Source organism: Salvelinus namaycush, chromosome 38 (genome assembly GCF_016432855.1).
Source record: "Salvelinus namaycush isolate Seneca chromosome 38, SaNama_1.0, whole genome shotgun sequence".
In the NCBI taxonomy this organism is placed as follows: domain Eukaryota; kingdom Metazoa; phylum Chordata; class Actinopteri; order Salmoniformes; family Salmonidae; genus Salvelinus; species Salvelinus namaycush.
In genome coordinates, this window is record NC_052344.1 from 20209595 (window position 1) to 20225546 (window position 15952).

Genomic DNA, 15952 nt, shown 5'->3' on the forward strand with positions numbered 1-15952 from the left:
ATGCTGGTGCGGTTGGCCCTGGGTTCCTCCTAATGCAAGACAATGCTAGACCTCATGTGGCTGGAGTGTGCCAGCAGTTCCTGCAAGAGGAAGGCATTGATGCTATGGACTGGCCCGCCCGTTCCCCAAACCTGAATCCAATTGAGCACATCTGGGACATCATGTCTCGCTCCATCCACCAACGCCACGTTGCACCACAGACTGTCCAGGAGTTGGCGGATGCTTTAGTCCAGGTCTGGGAGGAGATCCCTCAGGAGACCATCTGCCACCTCATCAGGAGCATGCCCAGGCGTTGTAGGGAGGTCATACAGGCACGTGGAGGCCACACACACTACTGAGCCTCATTTTGACTTGTTTTAAGGACATTACATCAAAGTTGGATCAGCCTGTAGTGTGGTTTTCCACTTTAATTTTGAGTGTGACTCCAAATCCAGACCTCCATGGGTTGATAAATTTGATTTCCATTGATAATTTTTGTGTGATTTTGTTGTCAGCACATTCAACTATGTAAAGAAAAAAGTATTTAATAAGAATATTTCATTCATTCAGATCTAGGATGTGTTATTTTAGTGTTCCCTTTATTTTTTTGAGCAGTGTATATTGTGTGCAAATGGCGTGAGGAGGTAAGGCAATAAATAGGCCATAGTAGCGGAGTAATTACAATGTAGCAAATTAACACTGGAGAGAAAAATGAGCAGATGATGATGTGCAAGTAGAAATACTGGTGGGCAAAAGAGTAGAAAAGTAAATAAAAACAATATGGGGATGAGGTAGGTAGATTGGGTGGGCTATTTACAGATGGGCTATGTACAGCTGCAGCGATTGGTTAGCTGCTCAGATAGCTGATGTTTAAAATTAGTGAGGGAAATATAAGTCTCCAGCGTCAGCGATTTTTGCAATTCGTTCCAGTCATTGGTAGCAGAGAACTGTAAGGAAAGGCGGCCAAAGGAGGTGTTGGCTTTGGGGATGACCAGTGAGATATACCTGCTGGAGCGCGTGCTACGGGTGGGTGTTGTTATCATGACCAGTGAGCTGAGATAAGGCGGAGCTTTACCTAGCATAGACTTATAGATGACTTGGAGCCAGTGGGTCTGGCGATGAATATGTAGCGAGGGCCAGCCGACTAGACTATACAGGTCGCAGTGGTGGGTGGTATAAGGGGCTTTGGTGACTAAACGGATGGCACTGTGATAGACTGCATCCAGTTTGCTGAGTAGAGTATTGGAAGCTATTTTGTAAATGACATCGCCGAAGTCGAGGATTGGTAGGATAGTCAGTTTTACGAGGGTATGTTTGGCAGCATGAGTGAAGGAGGCTTTGTTGCGAAATAGGAAGCCGATTCTAGATTTAATTTTGGATTGGAGATGTTTAATATGAGTCTGGAAGGAGAGTTTACAGTCTAGCCAGACACCTAGGTATTTGTAGTTCCTCCACATATTCTAAGTCAGAACCGTCCAGAGTAGTGATGCTGTCGGGCGGGCGGGTGCGGGCAGCAAACGGTTGAAGAGCATGCATTTAGTTTTACTAGCGTTTAAGAGCAGTTGGAGGCCACAGAAGGAGTGTTGTATGGCATTGAAGCATGTTTGGAGGTTAGTTAACACAGTGTCCAAAGAAGGGCCAGATGTATACAGAATGGTGTCGTCTACGTAGAGGTGGATCAGGGAATCACCCGCAGCAAGATTGACATCATTGATATATACAGAGAAAAGAGTCGGCCTAAGAATTGAACCCTATGGTACCCCCATAGAGACTGTCAGAGGTCCGGACATCAGGCCCTCCGATTTGACACGCTGAACTCTGTCTGAGGAGTAGTTGGTGAACCAGGCGAGGCAGTCATTTGAGAAACCAAGGTTGTAGAGTCTGCCGATAAGAATACAGTGATTGACAGAGTCGAAAGCCTTGGCCAGGTCGATGAAGACGGCTGCACAGTACTGTCTTTTATCGATAGCGGTTATGATATCGTTTAGTACCTTGAGCATGGCTGAGGTGCACCCGTGACCAGCTCGGAAACGGATTGCACAGCGGAGAAGGTACGGTGGGATTCGAAATGGTCAGTGATCTGTTTATTAACTTGGATTTCGAAGACTTTAGAAAGGCAGGGCAGGATGGATATAGGTCTATAACAGTTTGGGTCTAGAGTGTCACCCCCTTTGAAGAGGGGGATGACCGCAGCAGCTTTCCAATCTTTAGGGTTAGGGTTAGGGATCTCGGACGATACGAAAGAGAGGTTGAACAGACTGGTAATAGGGGTTGCAACAATGGCGGTGGATAATTTTAGAAAGAGAGGGTCCAGATTGTCTAGCCCAGCTGATTTGTACAGGTCCAGGTTTTGCAGCTCTTTCAGAACATCTGCTATCTGGATTTGGGTGAAGGAGAAGCTGGGGAGGCTTGGGCGAGTAAGTGTTGGATTGTGTTGAGTGCTTCTAGATATAACAGTGATTAAATCTGTTATGAATGAGGGTATTGGTTCCTGACTTCCCTGAAAAGTTGCATATCGCAGGAACTATTCGATGCCAGTGCAGTCCGCCACAGGATGTTTTTGTGCTGGTCGAGGGCAGTCAGGTCTGGAGTGAACCAAGGACTATATCTGTTCTTAGTTCTACATTTTTTGAAAGGGGCATGCTTATTTAAGATGGTGAGGAAATTACTTTTAAAGAACGACCAGGCGATGTTAGTTATCAACTAGAATAAACATGAATCTGTTTAATTTCATGAATACAACTTGTCCTTACCTATTTTGTCTTCAACCTAGCCAATACAGGCTCCACAGGAGGCTGGTGAGGGGAGAATGGCTCATAATACCACAGGTTTGATGTGTTTCTTACCGTTCATGCCATTCCAGCAATTACAATGAGCCTGTCCTCCCCAATTAGGGTACCATCAGCCACCTGTGAAAAGCTCATCTATGGGGGTTGAAACACCCATACAGTCAGGAGATAGGTAACACACTGGTGGTATTGATGTCTGTTTGCATTTGACTCATATAAGACCATCAAGGTGATAGGAAAAGTGTACTACTGCAGTGCCCTAGGCCTAGTACAACGGGAAAGATGCAAGGACAACTAGGCCCCATTAAAACCCCATTGATTTAAGGGAAATAGCTCATTATGGAATAATGGCAGGTTCTAAAATAATGATATGAGTTGAAATTGCATAGTATCTCAGCTAATAATCATGTACACAGAATGACCTCGGGTCCAAGTTGTACCTCTGTAGCGGAGAGGCACTTATTTTTTTTCCTTTGCCTCCTCCTCTTCCTCTCCCAGTTCAACTGCATTCTCTGGGATGGTCTCCAAGTTCAACTCCATGATCATGTTCATACTACCATGTTAACCACCATCAATGCCATCGCCCTATCCACAACACCTTTATCTACACCTAACAACACACTAAATGAATAGATACTGGTTGTGCACTGCATGTCTTGTCAGACCCGGAGAGTGACATGGTAACACAGGCGACAGGGACACTGAGCAGAGATAAGATAAAATTCCACAACTTTAAAATCTTACTGAAAACATCAGGCTTCCTTGGAACTCATTCATCCACATTATAGAACAGGAACTTTCCTGGTTTAAGATTCTGTACTCAGTAGACGCTATCTTCTGTGGTTCTGTGCAGTGTCTGGTACAAGCCCTGCAATAAAAAGCCTTTCCTGTTTCCATTATCACGCTATAAAGTAAGTGTTGGATTGTGTTGAGTGCTTCTAGATATAACAGTGATTAAATCTGTTATGAGTGAGGGTATTGTGAAAAGACTTATGATCCCTTGAGCTCTGATAAGTTTTATACATAGCAGAGCAGGGTTATATAGTTCACATGCAGGTTCAGAACCACGGACACAAATTTGATAACATAGACACAGGAAGAAGCAAAATAAGTATGCAATATCAATTCAGTTTTATTGAACATTTATTCAATAAAAACTTTAAAACTGTCCCACTGGAAATGAGCTCCTGTCCAACTCATTTAGATTCCAGGATCTGTAGAGCAGACCCTGTATAATACGAACATTCATCCAATTCATTTCCTGTCTGCTTGACTGTAGAGTTGACATGTAGACATCGTGAAGACATTGAGGCATTGATCCCCAGTCATTATAACCGATTTCAAATGGTGCTAGAAGGCTTTAAGGGGCTCTAAACACCAGAGGAAATCAGTCATCCTTTAAAGGGGAGAGAGAGAGGATGGCTCCAGTAGACTGACTGACACTATCAGAGGCCCAGTGCTGTTCTCCTGTCCCCAAGAACACTGATTTCAAATGGTGCTAGACACTGGGAACATTCATCTAAACCACCATGTGAAACCAGCCTCTGGGGGAAGACTTTCCCTGCTGGACAATAGGGATGCAGTGGTTGCACGGCAGCAGCAAAGATTTTGGAGGATACTTTGCTTATTTCGAAACTCTGTGCAGCAGTTGTGACATGGATGACAAGTAGATTTACAAAGACAGTCCACTCATTTGGCTTAGCATTTCAATGCTTAACCTTACACAAACACAATAATTATCCGTATAAAGTGATCTGTCAGTACAGAAAGTGATCGTGACAGTGCTTTGCTTTTGCAGGAAGTCATTCTGATGAATGTCGTTGCCATGGAAGCCCAGCTATGAGGACAGCTGACGTGTGACATCATCCTCCACACTTTGGACACTACCTCTTAACAGTAGAGCTGTGAAGAAGATCTGCAGTAACATTATAAGAATAATAAAATATCTTTAGATACTATTCTCGTCACGTCAACATAAAGAAAACATAACACATTACAATATTAGACAGTATCGGACAATGATACAATTTTGTATGCACAATTCATTACAGCAATCATTATCTATCAACAATAAATGACTGTAAGAAATAGGTAACAACATCTAACCAGTCTACTAGTCTTCTATTCTAGAACTCATCCAACAAACATGAACACAATGTTACTCACCCACCCAACTAACTGTTGTTCTCAGAGCTCAGCGACCTCTCTGCCTGCCAAGGGTCCTGGGAAAAACACATAGAAACACCACATGACCACTGAGTGTGTGTCTGTGTCTGTGTGTGTGTTTGGGCAAACACTCCACATCCATGGGTAACCAAACAAACTACTCTCACAGCCACTAAACACTAGTCGTGATATCTTACCTGTTTTACAGTGCTTGCCTCATAGCCTTACAATAGCTTCCTTATTGTGTCCTGCTTACTGTACCTGTCCTGCAGGTATCTATGGACACGGCAGGGCACAGGCTGCTGTCCATGTGACAGAGTGACACACCGCTGTGCACCTCCCCAAACCCTATTTCTATTTACAATGGGGCTAGTGTTGAAGATGACATCATGACCACCCACCTCACACAAACACACACACATGTGTGTTTCACATAGGGCGTGGCAGGCAGCACACACACCTGTGTATCCCACCTGATCTTCATCATATCACATTCAGGTGGAGGAATGTACAGTGAGTGAACAGATCGCAGCTGGGGTGTTCAGTGTCGGAAAAAACGACTGGGACACAAAGAGCTCTGTGCTGTGTGATTATGAGAACCAGGCCAAAACACTTACGTAACCATGGCGTCGCCATGACAACACAGCTTAATAGCAGTTGGTCCCAGAGGTTCTCACAGTCAATCACAGGTGTCTGAATGCTGGGTGTTGGATGACCTGTATTGGCCATATAGCATAGTGTATGTCAGAGCATGTTGTAAAGAAGGAAAACACAGTTGGATGGAACAGTATCATCACGTGACACTTTTCTACAGTCCTGCCTTTGGACACCAGGGGGCAGCATAACAACATAAACCACACCATAAGTAGTCACCCACCAGCACCAGTCCGTAGCATGGTAGGGGAGAGGAAAGAGAGACGCCAACCTCAAACCTAACAACACCCTGTGGGATGAATGAATAAGTAAGAGACACATTTCAACTCTACCGCTCCCTTTCTCTCCCCCCATGTGAAAGGAGCCCTTGTGGAGGGTTGGCCGTTGCGCTTTCTGTTTCATTCTCTCCCAGGAAGTAACATGCAGAGATAGAGAATCCCACACACCGGCCCGGCAGGCCCTAGCTGCTGCGGGTGACGGTAATGTCCCCCTTCCTGCTGCTGCTCCTCCATTCCTTCACTCGGGGTATCAAAAAGATCAAGAGAGAGCAAGAAAGAGAGAGAGTGACGGTTGTGTGTTTATATAACAGCCTGGATGGTGGTGGAGTGGGGTGGGGGGGTAATTTTCCTGAAAATTATATGAGATTCCTTTTTCAGGGAGAGGCCGGCCTATTCCTATGCTGGGTAGAGTAGCATCTTTCTTTTGTCCAAACTTGTATGGGCACATCTGCCTTGCGGCACACCTATTTAGTGAGATTAGACTTCATCTTATACTCATCCAAAAAAGTGACAGAAGGTTATTAATTTGTTAGTTTCAGAAAAGGGTGGAAGCGGTGTGTGCTGCAAGTCGTCCACTCTGAGTTTCAAACACACATAAACGCCTCCCACAAGAGGAGGAGACAGACAGACGGAGCTCTGTGGACGTGGGGGGACTGCGAGAGGGTAGACTGTGGTCAAGGTGCATAAGAGGAGAATGAATGATGAAAGGAGATGTGGGATGATGGAGGGTTGACTCTGGAAAGGATGTTCTCATCATTACACAGGAAGAATTACTCACTGCCAGTATGATAATCAGACGACAAGGTTACCCCTCCTGCGGGATATGGCATTACTTACCTATGGGTTGTGTGTGTGTGTGTGTCGATACGTGTGGGAGGGTAAAGGGATTATGAGTCATCAGTCAGAGCATCTTTCCCACCATGACAACACATCTAATATAATGTGAATCAGTCATTTGATAAATGTGATAAACACTGTTCTGATGGGACACACTACAGCGGAATAGAGAGGACACACTGCTGAGGTGTTAACAGTGAGTCATCCAGAGCTTTATGAGGCCTGATGACTGACTCCTCTCTAAGTTCTCCTGTCTTCAACAGGCAGCACGTCAAACCCCTCTATCCCCCTGGGACTACACCATCACTGACCTGAGCGTATCCTTCATTCCCGTAAAGATAGCATCTGAGCCATTATATTGACATAACTGTTCCAGGAACTGTGTAGCGGAATGCAGTGCTGAAGAGGCTCAAAGGAGTGACTGGCATTTCATCAGAGACAGTGATTAATACCTTCAGACTACTGATTAATACCTTCCCTCCTAGTCTTTTCAGAACCCCTGGAAACTCTGGCTTAAGTCTCTTTATTGGATTCCTGATCAAGAAAGTCTATGGAAAGTCAATGGGAGAAGCTAAAGGAGGAGGTTGCACATTGAAACAGATCTTTCATGATAGGGTACACAGCCAACATGTGTGTTTCTGTGTGTGCGCGTGCGTGTTAATCTGCGCAGGATGTTACAAAACAAGAGTGCCAACTGAGTAATGATAATGAAGGAGACTGCAGCCCCGTCAAAGCCCCTGTGCTGTACAGTATGTGAACCGTGACAGATGACGCCACACGTTCAGTACAGATGTGGGGATAAGGCATTCAACTGGATGATGGGGCCATTCTCTGAGGGCCATTCCAGGAGTTAACCAATAAAGACCATCCATTACTGGATAAGTGTCTCTGTCATTACCCCTTTCCAGATAATGTGGTTAAGCCTAGTGTGTATCGCTGGGTTCATGTGTGTGTTAATGTGCATTAGCGCGAGAGCGCTAGCTGCGCTATGGGTTCATGCATGGGCCATGCAGAGCAATAGGCTGTACTGATGGCAGGTATTAGCCCGCTGTGTGGAGCTATGCTAATGGCAGATCAGTCTGATGGAGGGAGAACAGAACATCCATCATGGTTGTGGAGTAAGTGGGGGCTTTTAATCAAATACTATCGAACATGCATCTACGCAGTAAGTTAGGAATACAGTACAGTGCCAGACACTTGAATGTCACATACACACGAAAATAAGCCCACATCATAAGATAAGATTTAAGAGTTCCTGGCTTTTCAGAACACACACAAGGCAGGCTGACGTTTCTCCATAACCCTCCAAAGTATTTTTCCACTGTCAGAGAAAAAGAGGACAATAACAAGTGTGTCTCCTAGCTTGCTAGAGAGTCTTAAACATCTGGCTTTGTTTGGATCCAGTTCCGGGAACGGGACGAACGTTGGTCCATTTTCTGTGCCACTGCAAGCCGGGAGGACACGTCTTTCGCGGAAACAGATAAACAATCTTAACATCCTAATTGGAGCATGGTTAAAAAATAGCCTTTGTTTCTCTGCGTATGAGACTGAAAGGCTCTGGAAATGTGCGAGAGGGAAAAACAGAGACTCTCTTCACCTCCGGCTCAGGAGCAGGCTGCCAGGAAGCCAGAGAGGGATGAGTAGGCCATAGAGAGGGGGGGGGGGGGGGGGGGGGGTGCAGGCAGAGTTAGCCCAAGCCAGGAAGTGGGGGTGTGTTGTGGGGCTCTGGGTGACGTGTGTGACCCCCGGAGGGGCTGGATGACGGCAGGGTTAGTCACTAAACCCAGATGACGGGTGGTAGCAGAAATGATGTGGCATTCAGGACTGCTGTGATCAGCTTCCTGAATGCCACATCATTATCTCCACACCTCCCAACTGACAGGGTGTGTTTTTGTGTGTGTGTATTGCAAGAGAGGGGAAAGGGGGGAACCATCACCCTCCTTGGAATTAAGATGAGACAAAACTCACACATCTTGACAAAGTGGTTCACGTTTACAGTAAACCAATTATACACAGATGTGCTATCGTAATTTGATCACCGTGTTGTCAGAGAATTTTGCAGTGCAACAGGAAATGCAAATTGTAGTGTATTTGAGGTTTAAAAAGGCTTCTTAAGTTTGTAATTTCCACTTTAAATTGTCAGACTTGTTAAAAACATTTTTTTTTTAATGAATCAGCCCCTATAAAAACATCCATTAATTACAATCCACATAATAATTCACATTTCCTGTTCCTGCAGGATTATTTTCCTGCAGTGCGAAACTGGTCAAATTAAGATAGTATATCTGTACAGTACATTCTTAGTCTCTGACAAACATCTACCGCAGCAAACTGAGGACTGTTATTTTCTTACTAAAGCCCTAAAATCCATTTGAGATGGGACACATTTGCTTTTCCTTTTGACACAGTTCTCTGCAGCCCACAAACACTGAGTCACAACAACACTCAAATGTCAGGAAGCAGAATGTCTGTCAACATGGTGGCAAATAATAAAAACTCCACACGCACACGCACACACGCACACACACACACACACACACACACACACAAAGTCCAAAAAATTGACCGCAGGCGGACTCCCTGTTGGCCCATCGCCAAGGCAACTTCCCAAAAAGAGAGCTCTTTTTTACCGTAAACTAATTTTCCAGAAAACCCCAGCCGGCTTCAACAGCAGCCACGCTATGACTGTACAACATTGTTTATCAAGCGAGAAATCTTCAAGTTCAGACATCTGATAGTACTGTGTAGGCGTGTGTTTGAGTGAGTGGGGAATGAATGATGATTAGGCTAGAACTTTATGTCACGGTCTCCAGAGAAGAATATATAATTTCTCTATCGTTGGATATGCAGACGGAAAATGAGCCAACTATTTCTGACCTCCCCCCAGCACCATAGCGGTTCTCCTCAAAGGCGCCCAGTGTTTGCTTGCTGGCTCACGGCCAGTCCAAAGCCCTCGGAGTCTGAGCACTTCTCTCTTCCACCTCTAGAATCAACGACTGTACATCTGAAGAGCATTCCTCAGGCTCCTCTTCTTCCCTACAAATCATTCCTCAGGCTCCTCTTCTTCCCTACAAATCATTCCTCAGGCTCCACTTCTTCCCTACAAATCATTCCTCAGGCTCCTCTTCTTCCCTACAAATCATTCCTCAGGCTCCTCTTCTTCCCTACGAATCATTCCTCAGGCTCCTCTTCTTCCCAACGAATCATTCCTCAGGCTTCTCTTCTTCCCTACAAATCGTTCCTCAGGCTCCTCTTCTTCCCTACAAATCATTCCTCAGGCTTCTCTTCTTCCCTACAAATCATTCCTCAGGCTCCTCTCTTTCCCTACAAATCATTCCTCAGGCTCCTCTCCTTCCCTACAAATCATTCCTCAGGCTCCTCTCCCTCCCTACAAATCATTCCTCAGGCTCCTCTCTTTCCCTACAAATCATTCCTCAGGCTCCTCTCCGTCCCTACAAATCATTCCTCAGGCTCCTCTCCCTCCCTACAAATCAGTCCTCAGGCTCCTTCCTCTCTTTCCCTACGAATCATTCCTCAGGCTCCTCTCCCTCCCTACGAATCATTCCTCAGGCACCTCTCCCTCCCTACAAATCATTCCTCAGGCTCCTCTCCTTCCCTACAAATCATTCCTCAGGCTCCTCTCCCTCCCTACAAATCATTCCTCAGGCACCTCTCCCTCCCTACAAATCATTCTTCAGGCTCCTTCCTCTCTTTCCCTACAAATCATTCCTCAGGCTCCTCTCCTTCCCTACAAATCATTCCTCAGGCTCCTCTCCCTCCCTACGAATCCTTCCTCAGGCACCTCTCCCTCCCTACAAATCATTCCGCAGGCACCTCTCCCTCCCTACGAATCATTCCTCAGGCTCCTCTCCCTCCCTACAAATCATTCCGCAGGCACCTCTCCCTCCCTACAAATCATTCCTCAGGCTCCTCTCCTTCCCTACAAATCATTCCTCAGGCACCTCTCCCTCCCTACAAATCATTCCTCAGGCTCCTTCCTCTCTTTCCCCACAAATCATTCCTCAGGCTCCTCTCCTTCCCTACAAATCATTCCTCAGGCTCCTCTCCCTCCCTACGAATCATTCCTCAGGCACCTCTCCCTCCCTACAAATCATTCCTCAGGCTCCTCTCCTTCCCTACAAATCATTCCTCAGGCTCCTCTCCTTCCCTACAAATCATTCCTCAGGCACCTCTCCGTCCCTACAAATCATTCCTCAGGCTCCTCTCCGTCCCTACAAATCATTCCTCAGGCTCCTCTCCTTCCCTACAAATCATTCCTCAGGCACCTCTCCTTCCCTACAAATCATTCCTCAGGCACCTCTCCGTCCCTACAAATCATTCCTCAGGCACCTCTCCGTCCCTACAAATCATTCCTCAGGCACCTCTCCGTCCCTACAAATCAATAACTACAGGAAGTTTTTGATCTCCGCCTGCCTCAATATCTAAATGTTCAATCACTCTGTGTCGCAGTGCCACTCCAGAGAGAGGGAGAGAGAGAGAGAGAGAGAGAGAGAGAGAGAGAGAGAGAGAGAGAGAGAAACTAGCCATAAGTGTAAGCATATCCACGTGCCAGAATGTTCTTTTTCCTGCGTATATGTACGTGGTTCCCAGTATATGATAAGCTTCGTCATAATATCATCTTTATCTGATTATTCAGTTTATAGTGCACTGTAAGGACTATATAGGGCCACTCCTCTAACGGTCATTAGAGTACACAGGTAGTGTGACGCAGGTACTACATGAAGCACAGGTACACGGCAGCACAGCCTGGTGGTGTCATAAATGTACACACGTGCTTTTCCAGTACTATAGTCATTTATCACCGCTGTTAACCTTGTCAAAAACATTTGTTACTGGGAAGAACTCTCACACTGCTTGTATCGATCACCACCTCTTGTGTTTACAGTGTGCTGTCTGATCAGAGAGGGAATAAGGAAAGAGGAAGCCTACTCTAAGACATGTAAACCCCTTCTTGGCAGTGAGCCAGAAGGAGAGAAGACGATCCATCATGCTCAGTGTCATGTAGAACATCACGCCGGCTTCCTCATATCATAGAAGGACATAGATTCTCTATACATTAACGTATGTCATCAGCTGGGATGACGTCATCTGACTACCATAGAAGAGTGTGTCATCACTGCGGAGGAAAACAGTGTGGAAATATTACAGCCCATATCTATTTTCAGACTTGAGGGTATGTTCTGGAACAAAAGGCCAGAAGCACTGAGCTCCAGTCTCCCTCACAGGAATTGTCCTCAACATTCTGCCGTTGCTAAGTGACCCCTGACCCTGTTGTCGCCAAGGGAACAATGACGCTAATGGGAGCTCTGACAGAGTGATAGCTACGGAGGGGTGCGCGTGTGTTTGTGTGTGAGCGTGTGTGTGTGTGGGTCGGGAATTGTCTATGGAACAGGCTGGCCTGGTTTCTCACAACACTCAGGGCCTGATGCCAGCCACACAGTGACCGTTCTCCAGCATATGTGGTTGCGAGCTTCAACGCTTCAGAACTGTGTCGTCACGGGTGAATTTGACACGTAAACATGGACTACCACACATAAACACACCTGATGACATTAGCAAAACCGTTTGTTGCAACTGAAACAAACTGTTCTGGACCACCCCACATGGAAGTGATGTCATAGTCAAATCAAGTCACTTCCTGTGCTATTCTAAGAACACTCAATTGATGCCCATTGATGCTCTGTATAAGGCCCACAAAAAACACGTTTTCAGAAATCATCCCCCGGAGGTGTATTTATCAGAGGTAGCAGAAAAGGGAATTCCCTGTGTTTTACAGTTACAGACACCAGTATAGGAAAGGAGGGACACAACTCATATTTACTATTCTGTTGACCTACCCACAGTACTGGATCCAACTCCATCTATCACAACTTAACAATCACCCCTCAATCTCTGTAACACCCCCTCCCACTGCTCTCCATCTCATTCCTTCTATTTTTTCCCTCCCTCCCTCCCTCCCTCCCTCCCTCCCTCCCTCCCTCCCTCCTGAGATGTAACAGGTATTCATTCCACTACAACAAAGCTGTGAGACGTGGCAGAGTGTGTGTGCATCACCAGAGGGATGGGTCAGAGCAGGCCAGATTTGGTTACTGACGCACATTCACACAGAGACACACACAGATGTAAACAAATACACACACCCAAAACGCAAACACGCATACTCTACACAATACTAACATACAATGAAAAAACGCAGGCACTGACAGACACACAAATAAAATGTAAAAATTCTGAATGGAAATACATCTGCACACACACACACACACTAATTAGTCATTAACAGGACCATGACAAACAGGTCACGGCTTCCCGTATGGTCCTTAGTAAATAAATAGTTTTACTCACTGTCCCCTGTGGCGTACAGTAGAGCTGTCCAGTTAGTTTGCTGACTGAATGAGGGCTGTTTGTCATATCCTCCACAGCCTCCCATTTCCTGAGAAAGCACAAGGATACCAGCCGAGTCATCAACGTGTCACTAGCTTTTTTACGATTGCAAGAATACGATGTCTGGCTACGCAAGACAAGGGGGTCAGTGGTGGGGAATATCAGAGTGACCTTCCTCCATGGGTGTCGCCCTCCGTCCACTCCTACCTCTGTCTACCTGGGTGAGTCTGACCCCTCTCCTGTCCTCTCCTCTGACTCCTGCTCTACCAAACACAGAGGGTATGTCTTTCTCAGCGGTCAACAAAAACTAGTAAAGAAAAGGAAGCCCACAACCATGTGAGAAAGTGTGGCACTGCTAAGTAGTGTGTGTGTGTGTGTGTGTGTGTGTTTGAGAGAGACATTACCTTTACTCCACCCCCTCTGACACGCCCTCTCTCTCTCCCACACGCACACTTCATGCCCACAGGCATGGCTGCAGTGTGTGTTCCTGGGCACGGCGTGATGCCAAACACTCCACTACAGGAAGCTGGAGAGGAGCCCAGCCAAGCCAGGAGGAGGACTGGGAATACCAGGAGAAATGGGAATAGCCACAGGCTTGGGCACGCCACAGGGCTGTTGACAAGCAAACAGTAGAGACACCAACCAAAAAGTGAAGAGGAAGTTTAAACATCCATATATTATCCACAGATTATTGTCAATCCCACTTTTCAGTTCCCAAGTGTTAGCTATTCCTTAAAGAGCATATTCCCTAATAGTAGGGCGGGCGATTGTTGGTCTAGTGGGGAAATTCCAATGTAGCCCCAATTTAGTCTGTAAGTGATAACAAAATGAGAGGCCTGTTTCTGTGGTGATGTAGGAACAGAGGAGGGTTCCACCCGAGTGACCACGACTCATATCTCTGTACACACTTGGCATTGTGGGAAACCGGACCCAGTTCACATGCTCTCTCTCTGTGGTATCCAACTTTTTCTTTCTTACACACACACACACACACACACACACACACACACACACACACACACACACACACACACACACACACACACACACACACACACACACACACACACACACACACACACACACACATCACCTCATGTACACATTGCACATATGTAAACAACCATGCCATTGACCCTGACCTGTCTACCAACCCTGAAGTGGAAACCCAAGCTGACCTGACTGAATCTGGGCCACTCTAGTGGGGCACAAAGACAACTCCAGCCCCCTCAGCCCCCATACATCCAGAGCCATGAGAACAGGAGCTGCATTTTCAATGAGAGAGACATGATCTATGGCCACAAACACACTGCTAAGTCTGACCAGCAGAGATAAGTGTGTGTGTGTGTGTGTGTGTGTGTGTGTGTGTGTGTGTGTGTGTGTGTGTGTGTGTGTGTGTGTGTGTGTGTGTGTGTGTGTGTGTGTGTGTGTGTGTGTATATGTGTGTCACCTGAGAGATGAGCAGGTTTTAAGCTCCCCCAGCCTCCCCCTACAGTGAATCAGCCATACTGACAGAATGAGGCCTTTCTATTACAGCAGACACACACACAGTAGGACAATCCAGGTGTGTTCACCTATCATCCGAAGGATAGGGAGAAGGAAGGAGCCCCTACCTTAATAGGTCTAGTATAAATCACAAACTTTGCCATGCCCTTACCTTGTATGTAAGAGTGTGCTTGTGTAGATAAAGGTTTACGAGAGTGTGGGCGTTGCGGGTGTTAGGTCAAGGTACAGTGGTGCGTGCCGCACCCACCCCTCCCAGCCATTCACACGCTGATTCCAAGAACATACGGAGGTGTGAGGAGGAGCCTCACAAAAACACAAAACCAGCTGAGTCAACAGCTATAGTTACCTCAGGTGTAGGTGTGTGTGTGTGTGTGTGTCTGTGAGATTGGTCTCAGAAACCGGAATGTTGCGAAATAAATCTGATTCAAACACGCCTTGGAATGTCTTGTCCATTCTAATGTCCCTTGGAGTCCCTTTCTAATTGATATTGGCTCCTAATTGAGTTGACCCATTCACAACCGTACAGTAGGTAGGTTAACTCCCTCTCTAGCCTCTCGTATTCCACAGCAATCAACCAGCACGATTAGAGGAGGAGGAGATATAATGGAGAGAAATTACCTCAGTCATTATCAGCGAATAGACAGACTACATCATAGTTCCCTACTAATGACTAAGCACAGAGCTGCACCATATCTTCACTAACCTAGCCAAAGGGTAGCCTAAAGCCAAGCTCTGGCAGTATATGAACAATGAGTTCTGAGAATAAGCGGCAGCATTTGAATAATCACGCATTGAACTTATTAAGATCATGATTTGAATCTCCTCTGAATCTGTCCTGACTTGCAGTAATATGTTCCAATATGACTCCATGTCCTTGGAACGAAAACACACTAACATACTCCCTGTAATATATTATAAACATGAAAAAAATGTAAATATCAAAAGTAACCTACTGTTGCTGTGAGTCTGTCAGCCACCTGCTCTCTTCACATCCTGTGTCCATCCTGAGAAGGAGAGGAGAGAGGGAAAGAGAGAGAGGGAAAGAGATGGAAGGAGAGAGTAGAAATAAAGAGATAATGTGAGAGAAAGGGGAGAGAGACTGAGTGAGAGGGAATAGAGAAAAAGAGAGGGAGAGAAAAACAGAGTAAGTTCCAGTGAGCTCCAGAGGGGGGGGGGGGGGGGGGGTCCCTGCCTGTCTCTCTTCCCCGGCAGAGTACCTCTAAGTCCCTGAGGCTGTGCTGCGAGAGCACCCTGTCCTGGAGCTCTCCAGTCAGCGGGTGAGTGTGTTTGTGGTGAGAGAGTGCAAGAGAGAGAGAGAGAGCGTGTGTGAGAAAGAGA

The 15952-nt window shown here is 46.2% G+C and overlaps 1 long non-coding RNA gene across 2 annotated transcripts; it reads right to left on the reverse strand.

Moving 5' to 3' along the window:
- Nucleotides 1-3888: 3888 nt before the first annotated feature.
- LOC120032324 lies at nt 3889-15696 on the reverse strand. 2 transcript variants are annotated; one of them, XR_005473807.1, is made up of 4 exons: nt 15568-15696; nt 13070-13720; nt 4939-4990; nt 3889-4683 (listed from the first exon to the last, which is right to left on the reverse strand). It is a non-coding gene; the product is annotated as an uncharacterized LOC120032324 (long non-coding RNA). The 2 variants fall into 2 exon arrangements; XR_005473808.1 differs by having other exon boundaries at nt 4935-4990.
- Between the last annotated feature and the right edge of the window lie 256 nt (nt 15697-15952).